Source organism: Dermacentor variabilis, chromosome 6 (assembly GCF_050947875.1).
Source record: "Dermacentor variabilis isolate Ectoservices chromosome 6, ASM5094787v1, whole genome shotgun sequence".
Classification (NCBI taxonomy): Eukaryota; Metazoa; Arthropoda; class Arachnida; order Ixodida; family Ixodidae; genus Dermacentor; species Dermacentor variabilis.
The window spans coordinates 160,358,676-160,375,219 of record NC_134573.1 but is presented as its reverse complement, the minus strand read 5'-3'; the positions used below and the strand labels follow the sequence as shown (position 1 = coordinate 160,375,219).

General features: G+C 47.6%; 1 protein-coding gene across 1 annotated transcript in view; it reads right to left on the bottom strand.

Annotated features, from left to right (window-relative positions):
• LOC142585591 (protein FAM107B) overlaps positions 1-15,949 on the bottom strand; it is a 189,018-nt gene extending 173,069 nt beyond the window's left edge. Inside the window, exon 1 of the mRNA XM_075696470.1 lies at positions 15,846-15,949. The gene's annotated coding sequence lies outside the window, so the exon portion shown is untranslated. The remainder of the gene's footprint in view (positions 1-15,845) is intronic.
• Between the last annotated feature and the right edge of the window lie 595 nt (positions 15,950-16,544).

Genomic DNA, 16,544 nt, shown 5'->3' with positions numbered 1-16,544 from the left:
CAGTTCACTGAGATGTGTCCGGCGCAACGACATAGAAAGTGTAGAAGAGTCAGTTTGGTTGCCTTTATCTTTCTATGTACCGCCTAACATTCCTCTGTCTTGTTTGATGAGGTCATCTCTTCCATAGAAAGTGTAATATCTTTCCATAGCAAGCACAGAGTAATCTGGTGATCTAATACACCAGGAATACATTGGAATAGGCTTAGATATTCACATTACAATCATTACACAAGAACAAATACAGTCTGCTCTTGGACCTTCTATCCTTCTGTTGCCTTCAGCAGCATAACTCGATCGCCAATTCCTGTGGCAACGTCTTACACCTTTGCCTCTCGAATGCTCAAGTTAAAGATGTCCCTCATTTTGACATTTACCTCATGCGTCCCGATAAGTTTCATCCGTGACTAAAGATAACTAGCTGCCTCTGTGTCAGCCTTGAGGCAGAGCTCGTCCAGTGGCACAAACGAATGCTCTCGCTTTGCTATCAAGCGGGGTGATTACGTTGTTTTATATGATTTCTTGTCCACCACCGATTGGTGGCTGGTTACAATAAAAAACCGATGTTGATGATCAGGCATATCTGCTTACGGAGCTTGTTTTGAACAGTGTGCACAAATGCATTCCCGAGTACCGACCTAACCGTCCTAAATATTCCCAACGGTTCTCGTCTGAACTTATAAATGCCCTAAAGCACAAAGACCGCGCGCGCATCGAAAATCTAGGATTCCTGCGCCTAATGAGTGGAGAGAAGAATACCGCTTTTTTCCGGGTCCCTATAAACGCCTCTGTAAGGGGGATCACGACTCATATATTGCATTCTTGGAAAAGAGCGCCTCTGACCGGCCGGCGGAGTTTTGGAAGCATATATCCGAAAGCGCTCCGGTAAATGTGGAAAGTGCTTTCACTTGCTCGACTCCAGCGGAGTGGAAGTACAAGCAGTCGCGGAATGTTTCGATGCCAATTTCTCAATCTCATATAAAGCTCCAGATTTCAACACTGGGGTCAGTCAGCAGCGCACGACAGTTCCTGCATCCAGTGCTGTGTTATTTGATGAAAAGTTCATCAGCGTACCTGTGCCTATAAGCACTTGAAGCCTTTCCTATCCTGCGGCCCTGATGGCATCTCCTCCGCAATTTTAAAAGGTTACGGCAGTGTATTTGCCCCGGTATTCGCATCTATGTTTAAATAATCTCTGAATACTTAAACTTTTCCTCACATGTGAAGAAGTGCTCGTTTTTTCTGTATTTCAGTCTGGCTGTGGAGCTGGTGAACATCTGCTGCTTTCACGTTAAAAAAGAAGAAAAAATAACGGAACAGGATGAACCCTTCCCAGAGAGGAAACTTTAATTTGGTCTCTTGTTACTATTCGAGCAATTGCAAAACGCAGATGTACCCTCATTAGACAGCAGTGGAATCGGTTTGAATGGCATTGATTTGATTAGAGAAATGTGAAAGCTTTGCGAAAATGTGTTTCCACAAAGTGTGACCACATTCGCAAGCTTTCAATGAAATCGAAACAAGCATAGGAATTTATAGCTCTTGAACAAAACAGATATCAATATTTCGTGAATTTTACCCAATAGAAAAGCGAAAAGACAGAGAGGAAGCGAAACGGTTCAAATTACTGCCTCAAGTGAGATGCGTGGGTTGCTTTGATGACAAGACTTTTGAGGTAGGTACAGTGTGGTCCACTGTTAAAGGGAACGCGCGAGTGCAAAGCACGTGAGAATTGCTCCCTCTGGCAAGTGTCCAATGCCCCGCATTTGCAACAGATGACTTCCGGATGGTGGCGCTGGCACCTTTCTGTACACACCTGGTCTCGTGTTCGCAAATGAGTCTTACGCAAGAACTGTTCGCAAGAGAAAACTTCAGCCAATCCAGATGCTGAACATGTTACTAGTGAAGGCGGCCGGTCAGTGGTAAACATCACTTACGAACTTTTTGAATTTATCAACTTTACGAGCTTCGTGAATTTGGCACCTGTTCAGTATAGCTTCGGTCGGCACTTGCAGCTAGAGCCGCAGCAAACGTTACAACTGGCACACTGGCGATGTTCCTTTTAACCATGGACTATAAGGTGCATTCTTTAGGAGAAGGAATAACGTGATGTATAGCTCGAATTTGTGCATTTTAAGCGCTCTGTGCACATGGGGCACATTTCGCAGGATTGCGATATCTGTTTTGATCGCTCAGCTATGCAGTTGTGAATTTACCGTTTTACTTCTCAAGTTCAGCCGCAGCTGTAGCCTAGTGGATATGACATTGTGCTGCTGTGCTCGAGGTCGCGGGTTCGATCCCTACCGCGGCAGGCCGCACTTACATGGGAGCGTGGGCAGTGCAATGGGTGCACGTTAAAAAGAAACCCAGGTGGTCAAAAATAATCCGGAACCACTCACTGCGGCGTGCATAATAATTAATTAAATTTTGCAAGCTTCGTTGTTGAATACCGTAAATCCTAAGTCCCAGATATCAAGCATCACAGATTACCTAGCCTAAGTCATAGACATCAACTATCATAGTCATTAGCCTGAATCACCAGTCGCAAGTATCAGGGTGAAATTTACACGAGTATTTTGTATCGTAAGTGCTGTTTGCTATTCCCCGCGGCCGCATTCTCTAATATGTGCTTCCAATGTCCCAATTTGCGAAAATCTGCGAATAGTTCTACAGTGGGAACGCTTTTGCGAATGCGGGCTAGGCTTTTTTCTTCTAATACCGACGAATTTCGCAAATTTCGTAGCTGCAGAAACACGTGAGACGGTTTTAGATTAATTAAACGGTAAGCTATAGGAGCCTCCTTTGAAGCTTCTTGATTACATCCGGGCGGATTCTTGCTTTTCTTTTCTCGCATGATATTTCACAGACATCCATTCAGAGAAAGTACCAGTGTTCGAAGAACATTTGCCGCTTTATGGGAGCTTTGTGCATTCTGCGAGGCACATATATTCAGGCCTACGAGTGATAAAAACAGTGGCGTCGAGCGAGACGCCGCGTAATCCACGTAAATTAATCTTTTGACAGCGCCTGACGTTCTTTGCGAGATCAATAGCGCAAGTGAACGCCGCATTTATGGATTGGGCCCCCTCTGGTGGCAAGTTATTTTTTCGACCACTTTCGTTTCCCTTTTCTTTAATATTTCCTACACTCCAATTTCAACCACAAGATAATTTCCCCGATGCTTACCTTGGCTTCATTGTCTGCTCTCTCTCTCTCTCTCTCTCTCTGTATATATATATATATATATATATATATATATATATATATATATATATATATATATATATATATATATATATATATATATATATATATATATATATATATATATATATCGATGAGTTTCGAGATCAGCCGCATCAACCAGAATAAAGCGAGTCGTTCCTCGTTTGGCCGTTCCTATATATATGCGGCGGTGCAGGAGATAACGGCAATAAAACGACCGCGAAGTTGGCGACTACTCGAGTTTTCTCCGCTCGATGAAACGCATTCCTTAATTTCGCTGGCCCATAGCCCCGATCCACTCGCAAAGATACGCTCAGAATGTCGGAATAACCAGCTGAAGTTCGACATGTTTTCTCGATTGGTGCAGTGCCTTGACTAAGCTGCCCGGCGGAAAGCTACCAGGCAGGACAGGGTTCTCGATTTCGCTCGTAAATTGTTGTATGCAGACGGCGCGAACGGAGAGGCGAGGTATATCTCGGCCCGTTCCAGTGCATGCCTTTAGTCCAGGTAATAATAATAATAAAGAAAAACCTGCCGTGCTGGTTGTACGTACGACGGAAACAAACCAAACGCCTCTTTAAGAAGTTACGAAAGCAGATTGGCTTTCCGATTAGTAAAATAGTATCAGTAAACGAGGTGGCGGTAATCTGACCGGTACCTGCTGCGCGTATGCACTCATTCCGAAGGGGTACGAAAAATAGTACTTCTGCCAAGGTTTGCCCCGTCAGTAAACTCCTCGCAATTATTGTATTCTTAAGGAGCCTGAATCAGAATTCTCACGGAAACGTGAACGATAGGATATACCAGGTGTTCTTTTCCCTAGCTGCAGCAAATTTAAAAATAAATTGCCTGCGGCAAATAGCACGATTCTAACCCTTGAGCTAAATTACTCGATGAAGGCAGCCATTACTTCTACGAGAAATCTATATGCCTAACTGAATAGTTAATGTAATTACACTATTGAACTTTTGTAGCTGTTTACATTATGCCACATAATTCAATTTACTAATTATAACCGGTAAGTTCGCAAGGCGTATCCGCTTGGAACGAATGCTCAGGACTATATCAGTTTCGGGATATTAATTTTCACTGTCGTTCCATCATTGGCGTTCCAATTACTTTTGTTCTTCAATGCATAAAGCAGCGTTTTCTTTAAAAAGGTAAGTTGAACAACAGTGTATTCTTACCGGAACTTTGACGGCGCATGGCTCGAAACCAGTGCCACGTGCGTATATACATGTATAACCTGGCCCTCCATGGGTGTGTTGGCTTGACCGATGGGCGGCCCTGCCGGCAGATGTGGAAAATGCATCAAACCGCATGGAGTCACGCAGCATGGGGCATACAGATGTAAATACAGGCTCAGATTCTCGGGCCGCTTAATAAAACTCGCGAAAGTTGGCAGCCTCCCGACTGTGTCGCGCGAATCTGTATATATTCGCGAATTTGTCTCCACCTCTAAAGCGGGTTTAAGCGGCTCTCAAAAAAGACAAAAGTGCCTTAACAGCTATGTGGGCCAACAAGCGATGAGGACGGTCTTCAAGTAACACCTGAACGGACAACAGCCGATCGCCCAGTCATCGCAATGCTTGTCTTTCCGACTGAAATCGATTGCAGTGGAACAATAAATGGTCGATGCTCTCTTCGCCCCCGCATACGTCGCACGCAGCACTGTCCGTCATTACAATCAAAATAGTGTACACCTTCGTGAAAGCCAAACTAGAGTAGTGTTACTGCATGTAAAATAGCACAAGGGGAGCACATGCAGTAACTATAAACTACAGCCTGCCATGGCGTCTCCCGATGCAGCTGTATACAAACTGCTCGTGCTTGTGACGGCGGTCCGAACTGTGGATGAATGGATGGATGTTATGAGCGTCCCCTTTGGAACGGGGCGGTGGGTTGCGCCACCAAGCCCTTGCTATTATACTGCCTAATGTCCTACCTAGGTTAAAATGAAGAAATAAAGAAAAAAAAACTGATATGAACTCCCACAACCAAATTTTCTGACCACCTATTGCGAACTTTGCGTTGTGGTGCCTGCACGTGAGAGAACCCTGCTGGCTAAAGTTATCCTTGCGCCTGGCTTCGCCCCGGAATAGAATTAAACCTTGGCTGGTCTGTTCTAACAAAGTGCTCTCGTTGTCATTCTTGAGGGCGACGATCGTGCGAATCCAGGAACCTACGTTTTCACAAGTTGTAGTGAGACCCATTATTTGTTGGATTTGGTAGCAATGTGTGTCGTGATCCAACGGCGAGGACGAGAAACGAAAGTTCGTTTACGCTCGTCGCAGTCTTTTCAAAAGCTTGCCTATGTTTTCATCTCAAGCACGGACAGATAAAACGCGGCGAATAGGACAATCAAAACAGAAACGCCAAAACTGACATATATCTTTTACACATAAATTTCACTTATATGGGAGCAATTAATTCTACCGGGAAACAACGGCGCATCGCACGTCGATTAATGAGTATCACCAGTGCACGCCCAATCTCAAGCACAATCCTTAGATCATGTTGTTCCGAAATTTTGATCAGCAGTTCGTGTTCAATTCGCCTACGGCAGCACATTCGGTCATGCAGTGAATAGCGTCAGTGATGCCGGGGTGTTTGTGCTGATCCGAAAGAAAGGATGACCTCTCTCTCGTATCTATATTTCCTGACAGAAAAACAAAAAAAGAAAACAACAACACATACGATTACGCTGGTTCTCCAACGCTCCGTCCGCACAAAAACCATCCAAAAATCCAGAAGCGTACACATCTCATTAATTATGGAGCTTCGTATGAGAAGCCTCTTATAGTAGGGTATGCTATATATCTTTCCTTACCCTTATCCACTTCACGGAATAAGCCTAGAGCCACCATTAAAATATAGCTATCTCTTTGTCTGCGCTAACTAAATCGGTGTGCCTTCCACCTATATTTGGAAGCATAATTGCCCCAAGTCTTATACTGTAAAGCGCGAGTCCACGCATGTCGTCACTGCGGATAAAACTCGGCGCGGAGGCTCAGTGCACGCTATGGCATTCTGCTGCTGAACAGGAGATTGGGGGTTCGATTCCTGGCTGAGGCTGTCAAGTCTTTATGGCGCCGCAGTGCAAGAAACTCAGCGTGCATTAGATCTATAGGCGCACGTTAAAGAATTCCAGAATCCCAGATGAAAAAAAAAAAAATTTAGCCTGGAGTTTCCGACTAATACGGCGTTCCATAGTGACTTACTGTGCTGCTCTGGGACGTCAAGCTCCACAATTTGATTCGATTGTGGACAGACAAACGTAATTTAACGCTATTGCGAGCGCAAGCTACTAAACGCAACCGGAGCAGCAGATTGAGACGCCTGACATCGACTATACGCACGCCGTCTATATCATGTCCCAGTTTTTTTTTTCTCAGTCAACTAACGCACAAGCCAGTTTCCTATAGCTCGCCGCGTTTAGTTGACACACTTCGCTCTAACGACTACTGTGACGCGCCGCAAACGGAACGGCGAAAATTGGTTGCCCATTGCTGCAAACACGGCTCTCAGCGCGGGAAGCGGTGTCGCGGCCTATAAATGGATCGTGCGTATTATGAGGGGTGCCGTATTATAGCGGGTGTTCAATTTCCTCCCCGCCGGGCCCGGCGGTCTGCGGGATAAGTGGCGTAGCGCTGGTGGAACGAAGGTTCGTTAAAGGCGCATGCCTCTCTCTTTGTGGGCGGAAACTGTGATTACGCCCGAGCGAGTCGAGAAAAATAAAAACGCCTCGCTCGCGACTTCCCGTTTTTCTGTTGGATTGCACTTTTCTCGTTCTTTTTTTGTTGTTTTCTCTTATTTCGGTATAAGCCGCACAAGGGTATGTTTGACATGCCTATGTATGTAAGGACCGATAGTGCAGTACAACGAAAATGGTTCCAGGTCGACCACCAGGGCACCTATGTTTCCTTGCGCAGACGGAAAGTAAAACGCCACGACCTTGGACGCTATAACGTAAAACTATTCCAAACTTTTCTATTCCGAGTCTCCAATCAGCCCTCCGCGATTGTCCAAAAACTATTTTCGGACCATACCCACTTCACGTGTCTGTCACGCGACGTGACGAAAACCGCGATAGCTCCCCATCTGATATGACGTGTACACAGTGATTATGCATGATTTGACGGAACAAAAGAAAAATAGTTACTTCTGATCCGATGCCTTTTCGGCATTAACCCTCGGCTATTTGTCAAAAGCGTTCGGGCGACACACACTTCACCTGCCTGTCACGGACGTCACAAATCGCAAAAACACACAGCGTCAAAGTGACGTGTATGCCTTAAAGATGCATTAATATGTCGAACAAAACTGAATTTTCTTCTGAATAGCCGCAGGCTGCCCCGTTAAGAAAGGATTAAAAGATGGCTGTTGCCGATCGCTCGGGCACTGGCTACTCGCACCTGCCGGGGAGCATGGAGTTATTTGCGTATAACAAAACTTTTTGGGTGGCCGCATAACATTTTCGAGCACTTTCGGCACGTTTATGGCCTCGTTCTGCCAACTGTTCTTTGCTGAGGATCCGTTTTAGCGTCATTCTTAAGCTTACGTTGCATGCCGCCGCGATTTTCGACCAGCCACCGCAAGCAAAGTAAAGGAAAGCGGACCAATCGCAGACGACGCACCACTCTCTTCATCCGGTTATCGATTTTCAGTGCGGTGGCTCCGCCCTATCTAATCCCTCTCCACTTGAGCGTGCTGCTCGCCTCTTTTCAGCCAATTATATAAGACAACCCGCTCACTGAAGGCAACGTTATTCGTTTTTAAAGCAAACAAAAGTACCTACTATATGAACGAGGAGAGCGTTTGATTGGTCCGTTTAAACAACCCTGCTGGTGACCACCTGATGCTTGCGTCGGCGGTTACGCAAATTTGACGTCAGGAGATTGGAATAAAAACATTGGAATAGTTTTACGTTATAGGGCCCCTTATATATATAATTTGGGGTTTTACGTGCCAAAACCACTTTCTGATTATGAGGCACGCCGTAGTGGAGGACTCCGGAAATTTTGACCACCTGGGGTTCTTTAACGTGCACCTAAATCTAAGCACACGGGTGTTTTCGCATTTCGCCCCCATCGAAATGCGGCCGCCGTGGCCGGGATTCGATCCCGCGACCTCGTGCTCAGCAGCCCAACACCATAGCCACTGAGCAACCACGGCGGGTATAGGGCCCCTTGATAGCTTGTTGAGGTGAGGTAGCTTGTTACGCGTCCTAAGTTTGCCTCCACTCACTGCGTCACAAGCTATACGCGTGTAAACTGACGACGGCACAGTGTCTGCTGCACTTCGAGCATTGCGAAAAGTTCCGAAACTTCAAATAATAATTTCCGACCAAAGACGGTGCAGGCCTCCGCTGCTTCTGCCTTCGTGAACTGTACTCAAGGCGAAGGCTGTTCGCCTTCATCATAAACAAATTCAGCGAAATTAGCCTGTAAAAGAGAAATGTCTTCTTGATCGCTGTGTTGAGGGCTGACGCAATATTTTAGTGTCCTTGGTCGCAATTTCCGTGGAAGGAGGCGGAGGAGGGGGACGAGTGAGCACCCCAAGAAAAGTAGTAAGGAGAATCCCGACAAGATAATTTTCTCCTGTAAGTCCCCCCATATATCACAGCAGTTACAAGAACATGGCAACTGCAGTATCATGCAACAAAGTCAGGAAATCCGCCATCCCAGATTAGTAAATAACTGTACTTGTCATATGGAAAGGGAGTGAGGGGTCATATTTCTCACGCCCCAGATATAAGGCCTGAACTGCCAAGTGGTTATCGAGCCCACGTCACTTAGCTTCACGCATATCTCACGGACGCCAGTGCATGTTCGGTGCACGTTTGCCGATGGCGCCATACGGCAGCAAACTTACGCACCGGTCCTTTCTGGTGACTATAGTAAGCAACGCTGTTTACATGAACTAGACAGGAAAGAGGCAAGTCACATGCCACGTTGTACCGTGTACGTGCATATACAGTTCCCAGTCAATGCCACTAACGAATCTAGAAAATCGCCCCCCCCCCCCAGCTCCTTTCTCGAGACATGCTGACTGACAGCATTGACACCTCCGTTTGCCCCTTCCCTTGGGGCTATCCTGTATCCGCCCCTGGTTCATACCTACATGTAAGCACGAACAAATAATCACGCGCTCTGGTGATAACCCAGGCGCTTCGGAGCCACCCTCCTTTCCCCGCTCGCTTTGCAGCACCACAGCGAGCGGCCGGTTTGGAGCTTCAAACAGTGCAGGGCGGCGCGGAAGTCGGGATCGAAGTGGGCTCAAACTGCGCGCGCGCTGCACGTCTGCATGTTTATTACACACACAGTCCGAGTGGCGAGATGCACACTGACCCAGGGCCCCGTGCAAATAAACACGCGCAAGCTGTTTCCCAGGCCTCGTGCACAGCACGCGACTCTGGGTCTAACGCGGCGCGTGTTCCACGCCGCATTGAGACCTGCCTCGCGAGAAGCGGCCCCAATTTCTTCCGGCGTTACTTCCTCAGTGTACGTCCCAACGCCTAAGCGAGCGATGCGGCGTCTCTAACCCACTCGTGCTCTAAACGTTTTCTTTCTTTCTTTCTTTCTTTCTTCCTTTCTTTCTTTCTTTCTTTCTTTCTTTCTTTCTTTCTTTCTTTTTCTTTTTCGTGTGAGCTGCCGTCTGGGCTCACACGAAGTGCAAATACCCTTTGTCCGTTCTCTCCTCCGCCCTCCTTTCCCGGATGCTGCACTGCTGAGGTGCCTTCCACGTATAATCTTACCCCTAGTCCTAAGCAGTCAGAGCTACTTTTCTTCACTAGTTCGGTGCAGTGTATAGTGGAAGCAACTGGCGCGAGCCAAACGGGAGCAGGGTTTATAAGGAGCTGTTCGCATCCAATAACGCTGCGTGATTGGTATACGTCAGAGAACAAGCGTCGGAAAATGATGTTCTAGTTGAGGTAAAGAGGGAGAAGCGCAATCGGTGAGCTCATGCGATGGGTATAAAAGGTTAACCGATGTTCGATTAAGGTAACAGCGATGGGTGCTAAAAAAAAGAGGGCGGGGGTACTCCGGTGAGGGCAGCCAAGAACTAGACGGCGCAGTGAGACTAGAAAATATGCAGGCATGGGATGTGCCAAGCTGATGCGGGAGAGGGTAATTGGTCATCAACTGGGTTCCCTGCAGTGGATTTAAACAGTGTGACGATGATGTTTTCGACGACGACGCTTTCACCCTCTCCAAGTACAGGGCAGTCAACTGGGTATACCTCCTTTGTTAACCTCCCTGCCCATTTCTCTCTTATTTTTCTTTTGGCGTTACGTAAGTGAGACAAGCGCAAACAGGACGCAAGCTTTCGAGAAAACAAAGACCCGCCTTCCCTTTTCTCTACGTTAAACCCACGTCTTCCGGACGCAAGCACCGATGTTGTATAGCCAAGCGCGGTGCCGCGAACGCAGCGTCTCAAAACGAATCGCGCTGTCGTCCGCGCCGCCGTGACCTCGGCGCCCGCGTTTCCTCTCGGCAGAATAGCCCCGATTCGCAGGTGCGACTCCGTTCGCGCCGGCAAAGTGGCTACTAATCGTTCATTCCTCCTCTCGCGCTCATCCGTTATACGGCGTGGATATACCGTAAGACGACGACCAGTGCTGGCGTGCGCAGGGCGCATCGCAGAGCACCCCATGTGTACGCGAGGCGCATATATAGCTGTTCGGATGTTAAGACCGCTCCTCAAGGTTCCCTCTATACATATATATATATATATATATATATATATATATATATATATATATATATATAGACATCATTCGGCCACAGATAGCATGCGTATACGTGAAACCTGTACGATCTCATATACCACTAGACCAGCACCTTCATTACGTAAATGCACGCATCTATACACTACACGCTTCCTTATATATACCGCTTCCTTTTTTCTCGAACCGATTCATGACAGACCGTTTGGCACGCGGTAATGAGCTGTCTCGCTTCGTAGTTGAGAACTGCTTTAGCCCAGAGTTACCAGCGCGCATTTGACGCAGCGCAAATATAGTACAGGGTGGCGGTAGTGGTTTGGCAAGGCGCGGCTGCGTCAGAATGCAAATACCAAGGCAGGAAGTACCGCCAAATCGGCCACACTCGATTTGCAAACGCGTACGGCAGTGCCCATTAGTAAGAAAAGGTGCGTTGTGGGATACTGGCTGCAAGCTGCTGCTGCTGGTGGTGGGGGTGGTGGTGGTGATGATGATGATGATAATGAGAGGAGGAGGCGGAGGAGGAAGTGGTGGTTATGGAGGAGGAAATAAAATATTTCACTAATTTTAGAGCAACTAAAGCCAAGACCGGGCCTCTTTAGTGGCTTAGGCCTCCTGGCCTATAGCATACCTTTTATGTGGATGCCCCGTGCAGAAGCGACTAGGCCCAATTAAATTGGCCAATGGACGCCGCCAGACGCTTTGCAGAAAGGACATCTAATTTTGTTTCGATGACTACTATGGTTATGATTAATTCGTGAGTGCTTCAACCTGGAACAGCCTTGCGGAATGAGATTCCAACGAACGCGACTGCAGCGTTTATAACGACTATTATTACGTTCCCGAAACACTTAAAGCAATTATTTATTAGCACTACATTATTAAGCAGCTATTCACATGACCTGTCACTTTTTTTTTCCTTTCTGAAAGTAGTGTTTATCTTTCAAACACTAAATGATTTGGACACTTATTATTTATCTCGACTTTGGTTCGTTCGCTCCCAGTATGAGCATAACAGTCAAAACGTAGACCAGCTCCTACACTTGCACACATTCACGGATACACGCGATCGGGCATGGCTACGACAGTGATTGTATGTCAGCGATACCACTGAAATACCTGCTATGATCTTATTCATATTGGGAAGCGTGCACGTGGCGGATCAAAGCTCGTTCTTTGTGCGGCAGGTCAGTAAACACATAGCGCCCCCTAGAACTCGGACTATAGCACGCTAATTTATCCGGCCTCTTCTGAAAAGGCCCCGCACTTATGAAAAGCAGGCCAACAAACGCCGCAGTCGTATAGCAATGAAATGCCCATGTGTGGCTGCGTCAAGCGATGTGCGCCGTACAATTGTCTCCTTGTATACAGCCAGCACTTCACGGCAAGCGTACGACTGGATCGAGGCATCGCGTGGGCTGTGTTTATCCCTAATTTGATCCGAATGGTGGGAGGTGCCTGTGCTGATGACCTGAAACATGAACGTCGTTGTGGCTGCTGTGTGTGTTCGTGCGCGTGTGCAAGACCATGGGCGGATTCACGGACTGCCCTTAAAGGATGTGGTGAAAAAAAGAAAAGCGCCCATACAAGCTGGAAAGAGCAACATTTTTGAGAAAGGTGAAAGTATAAGTCTAGTCGTCCGGGGAATTTACATACTGCAGAAATATGCGTTTTCGTTCTGTCGATTTCCCATACGCTACCACGCGACCCCCTCTGCCTTATGACACTAAAGAGAAGGATTAAGCTAAGTTATAATATATTGCACTTGTGGAGCTCCAAACATTCGAGTATTACCATGAGCAGTAGCTTGGTAGGCTAGATATTGCACGTGCAGAAATAAAAAATGCGGGTGGCGACACCACCGCGAAATACCCGCACTAGGTCGCCGCGGCGTCAAGAATTCATACAGCTTATTAGTAATCGAATGTTCATAATGAAAGATTGTATTATGGTTGAAAGCAAGCACGGACATAATTATACTGTAGCATTTTCGGAATATCTACTGCGTATAAACGGGTAAAACACGAGGAAACGCACTCAAGAAGTCACAACGATCTCATCGACACTGCGCTTCGTGACGAAAAAAAAAAAAGATTAGGGAAATTTCGGCCTTCACTTTACTCGCTGATATTCAACGGTTTTGAAGGAATGCTATAGCAGATCGACTAAACTGTAGCGCACTGTAAAAACGTTTACACCCTTAAGGGTGTTTTCTTATCACACGGGTAAGACCCCTACCATTAGAGCCTTACAAAATTTTATAGAGGACGACAACGGAGCTCTAACTAGACTTGCGATGACAAGAGACGTAGTTGAAAAACTATGTAATCGTACTGACAGCCATGGGCGCACAGAAATATTCGGCAGGAGAATTTCACAGCGGTAGATATAAACTTTATTTAATTAACTTTTATGTGGCCTGTCACAGCTGCCATCATTTTTACTTGCAAGGAAAAGTCGGCAAATACGATGCCATCATTGGTTCCCACCAACAATTTGATCTTACCGCTTAAATGTGAGAGTGTTAGCCGTGCGACAACCTAACACCCTTTATACCCCTATAAAGGTGTAAAATATTTAGTGAGAGTTTTTTAGACTCCTTTTAAATTAGCGTGTCTTTCCACACGTCTTGTGCTACAATTCAGCGTCCCTATTCAAAAAGCGAGCGATACGACGGAGCGACTCGGAAGGATGGACTCCTGTCAATCCTGATTGATAACTTACTTTATAGCGCTGTCGGCCGGCCAATTAATATTTCCTAAGAACGAAAAGCACCATGAATTCCGCACTCGAAGCATGTCGATCTTCAGGCAAGGTAAGTACGGGACGGTCGTTTCGTATGTTTTCGGCACGCGTCTACAAACGCTCAGCAACTCGCCGCTCTGCGGGTATGCATAACGATAAAGTTTTTCCCACCGAAAAAAAAAATATACTCAGCCAAGGCGCTGACTTTGATATTCTTACACCGCGCACAGTAGGGGCACTTGTTCTCACTACAAGCCGCGGGAGTTCCGGATAAGTCACGTTGCAACACTTCGCGGACGAGGAGCAATACTCCGGTATACGCTAGATGAGAACTCGTTAGTGTGCAGGGTCCCGCTCGGCCCGCTGCGTCTGAAATTTTACGGTAACTGAACGCCACCGGTTACTCCCAGCAGAGGGCGTGGAGAGGACATTGCTGCATCCGAGTGAACGGGCCCGCGCTTGGATACACATTTAGCACGTCGGACAGAGACTGCGCAACATTATACTTGCCAAATTTTGGCGATAGAGTTTCGGCTGTATAAGTCGAATCTACCTGGGTGTATACTTTCAATATTTTCATTATAGGGTGCGTGATGTGGCATCTGTAGCAACACGAATTGTTTCTCATTAGAGAGACAAGCTATGAGAGAAGCGTCAATGTCCAGCAAAAGAGTGCACGACTGATTCGCACGTGCTCTACTTAAATAGAATAGCCGCCTGCGTATTACTACGCATGGTAACCGTGCATGATAATACGGCTGTATACATGAAAATGGAATCAACGGGCGAAGCGCTGAATGAACAACGCTTCGTCCGTTCATTCCGTTTGTCTAGACCCATGCGTTTTCTTTCAGCAATATGAATCTGTATAGATATCTGCTGTACGTCATTCAGGTACGAACGAGGTCTCGGGTTCGATACCCGGCAACGGCGGCCGCATTTCGATGGAGGCGGAATGCCAGTGCGCGCTCCTGTATACAACGCTTCGGATGCACGTTTAATGACCCCAAGCGGTAAATATTAGTCCGTGTCCCTGCCCTATATATACGACGTCAATCATATTCCCATGCGGTGTCTTACTCATGGGACGAAAGAACACAGCTCAATTAAAGTGCTATCAGTTTGTAGGTTTTTCGCATTATGCTATGCGTATCACAGTTACGGTAAACCTCTTCTCATGAAAGAGTCCCACTCTTTAAACCCATCGACTCTCGAAACACGTTTGTTTAGAAAACGTATGCAGCAGTCGATAAAAGCCCAAATCTATAAGTTCACTCCGTAAGTTCAAATCTGTAATTTTTGTAAGCCCTTGTCAGAGAACACCATGTGTGTCTTCTCTGACAAGCCGGCAGCATCCGCGAGAGTCAGCCAGGTTTATTGCATGGCTCAGCGGGCGAAACGGCTCTAATAACGCACCTGGCCCGGCACCGGGACGCATGCTCAAGGGCAAATGAACTTCCAAGGTTCTGCCGGCCTTGTTTCTCTCTGTTCTCGGTTTCGGGGCAGCTTGGCGCTGCGCGCACTTTCCGCGATATTTACTGGAGCGGATAGAGAGACTCGTGAATCCCCACGGGTGCGAACAGCTCGAAATTTCAGCCTCCGCTTCCCCCCGCAAGAGGTATATAGGCTCACTTTCCTAATCTGGAGGAGCCGTTCCCACAAGGAAAAAAAAAAAAAAAGAGAGAGACGCACGAATCAAGACGCTCGGAAAACAATTGCTGCCCTTTTACGGCGCTTTATAACAAGCTCCGGGAGCCCCGTATATATATATATATATACCGGAGAATAAGCCCAGGAACAAAGCGCTTTCGAACGAGGAACACGAGGGCTCATGCGGCGATATGAAAGAGCGATATTAAGAGGAGCGCAAGAAGAAGACAGACGGCAAGAGGAATAAGAAAGGAAGGAAAGTCAATACAGAAAGAACGGGAAGAAGAAGAAGAACAAAAGAATAATAAAAAAATAATAAGCCAGGCAGGCGAAGCCACGAGACAGTGGCCGCGTAGGAGGCGTGCAGGGAGGGCCGCTCATGGGCGACCGCGCAATCAGGAAGAAAGACGGATCGCGCGCTGCTTCGCCCGAGACTGCGGCGAGCCTGGCCGAAGCACGCCTCACGCAGTGTACATACACGCTCGCCCGGTGTAAACCCTACCTGTCGTCTTCCCGGCCAAGAAGCCAGCGGAGAGCGGGAGCCAGGTTTGACCGTCGGGCGCCGAGGCGCAGCTTGTAATCCGGCGAGATCACCTCCTTCCCCGCTCGTCACAGGAGCGCGTAGCAGACGTCGGTGCAAGGCCGACGTGCGCCCGGAGCGAAAACTCGTCAGGAAGCGCAACGGGCCTGAGACGTCGCTGCCTTCTTTGCTCTCGAGGCTTCAATGCCGGTAGTGGGCTGGCAGACCGAGCGCGTGCCTTGTAACGGGACCGGCTTATACAGAAGACGCCGCGGACAATGCTCTTCTCGAGCAGTATCGGTCGGCCTTAAGCGAGCATCGCTGCTGGGCTGACGTCCGACGGTGTCTCGTCAGTGCAGTTTGTTGCGAGTGGCGCCGTTATCTCGGCGGTCGTTCGCTGTAGTCTGTTGCTTGAATGCACGAGAAGACGCAGTGGGCGCCGGAACAGGTGGATGGGTGTCCGGAAGTTGGCGGTAGCGGCTGCGCACTGTCGTGTTGGCCGATTCCGCGTGTCCTTGCGGCGAAGTTTCTTCTCGGGGCGATGGCCGGCTGCCTATATTAGCGCCTGTTCTTTTCAGCGTTATTTCCCAAAAGGTAGTAACCGTAAACAAGGCGTTCCGCTGAACCACGCACGTTTAAAGAGCAAGTAGCGGCACACTCTAATCTAGAAGTCTCTCGTTC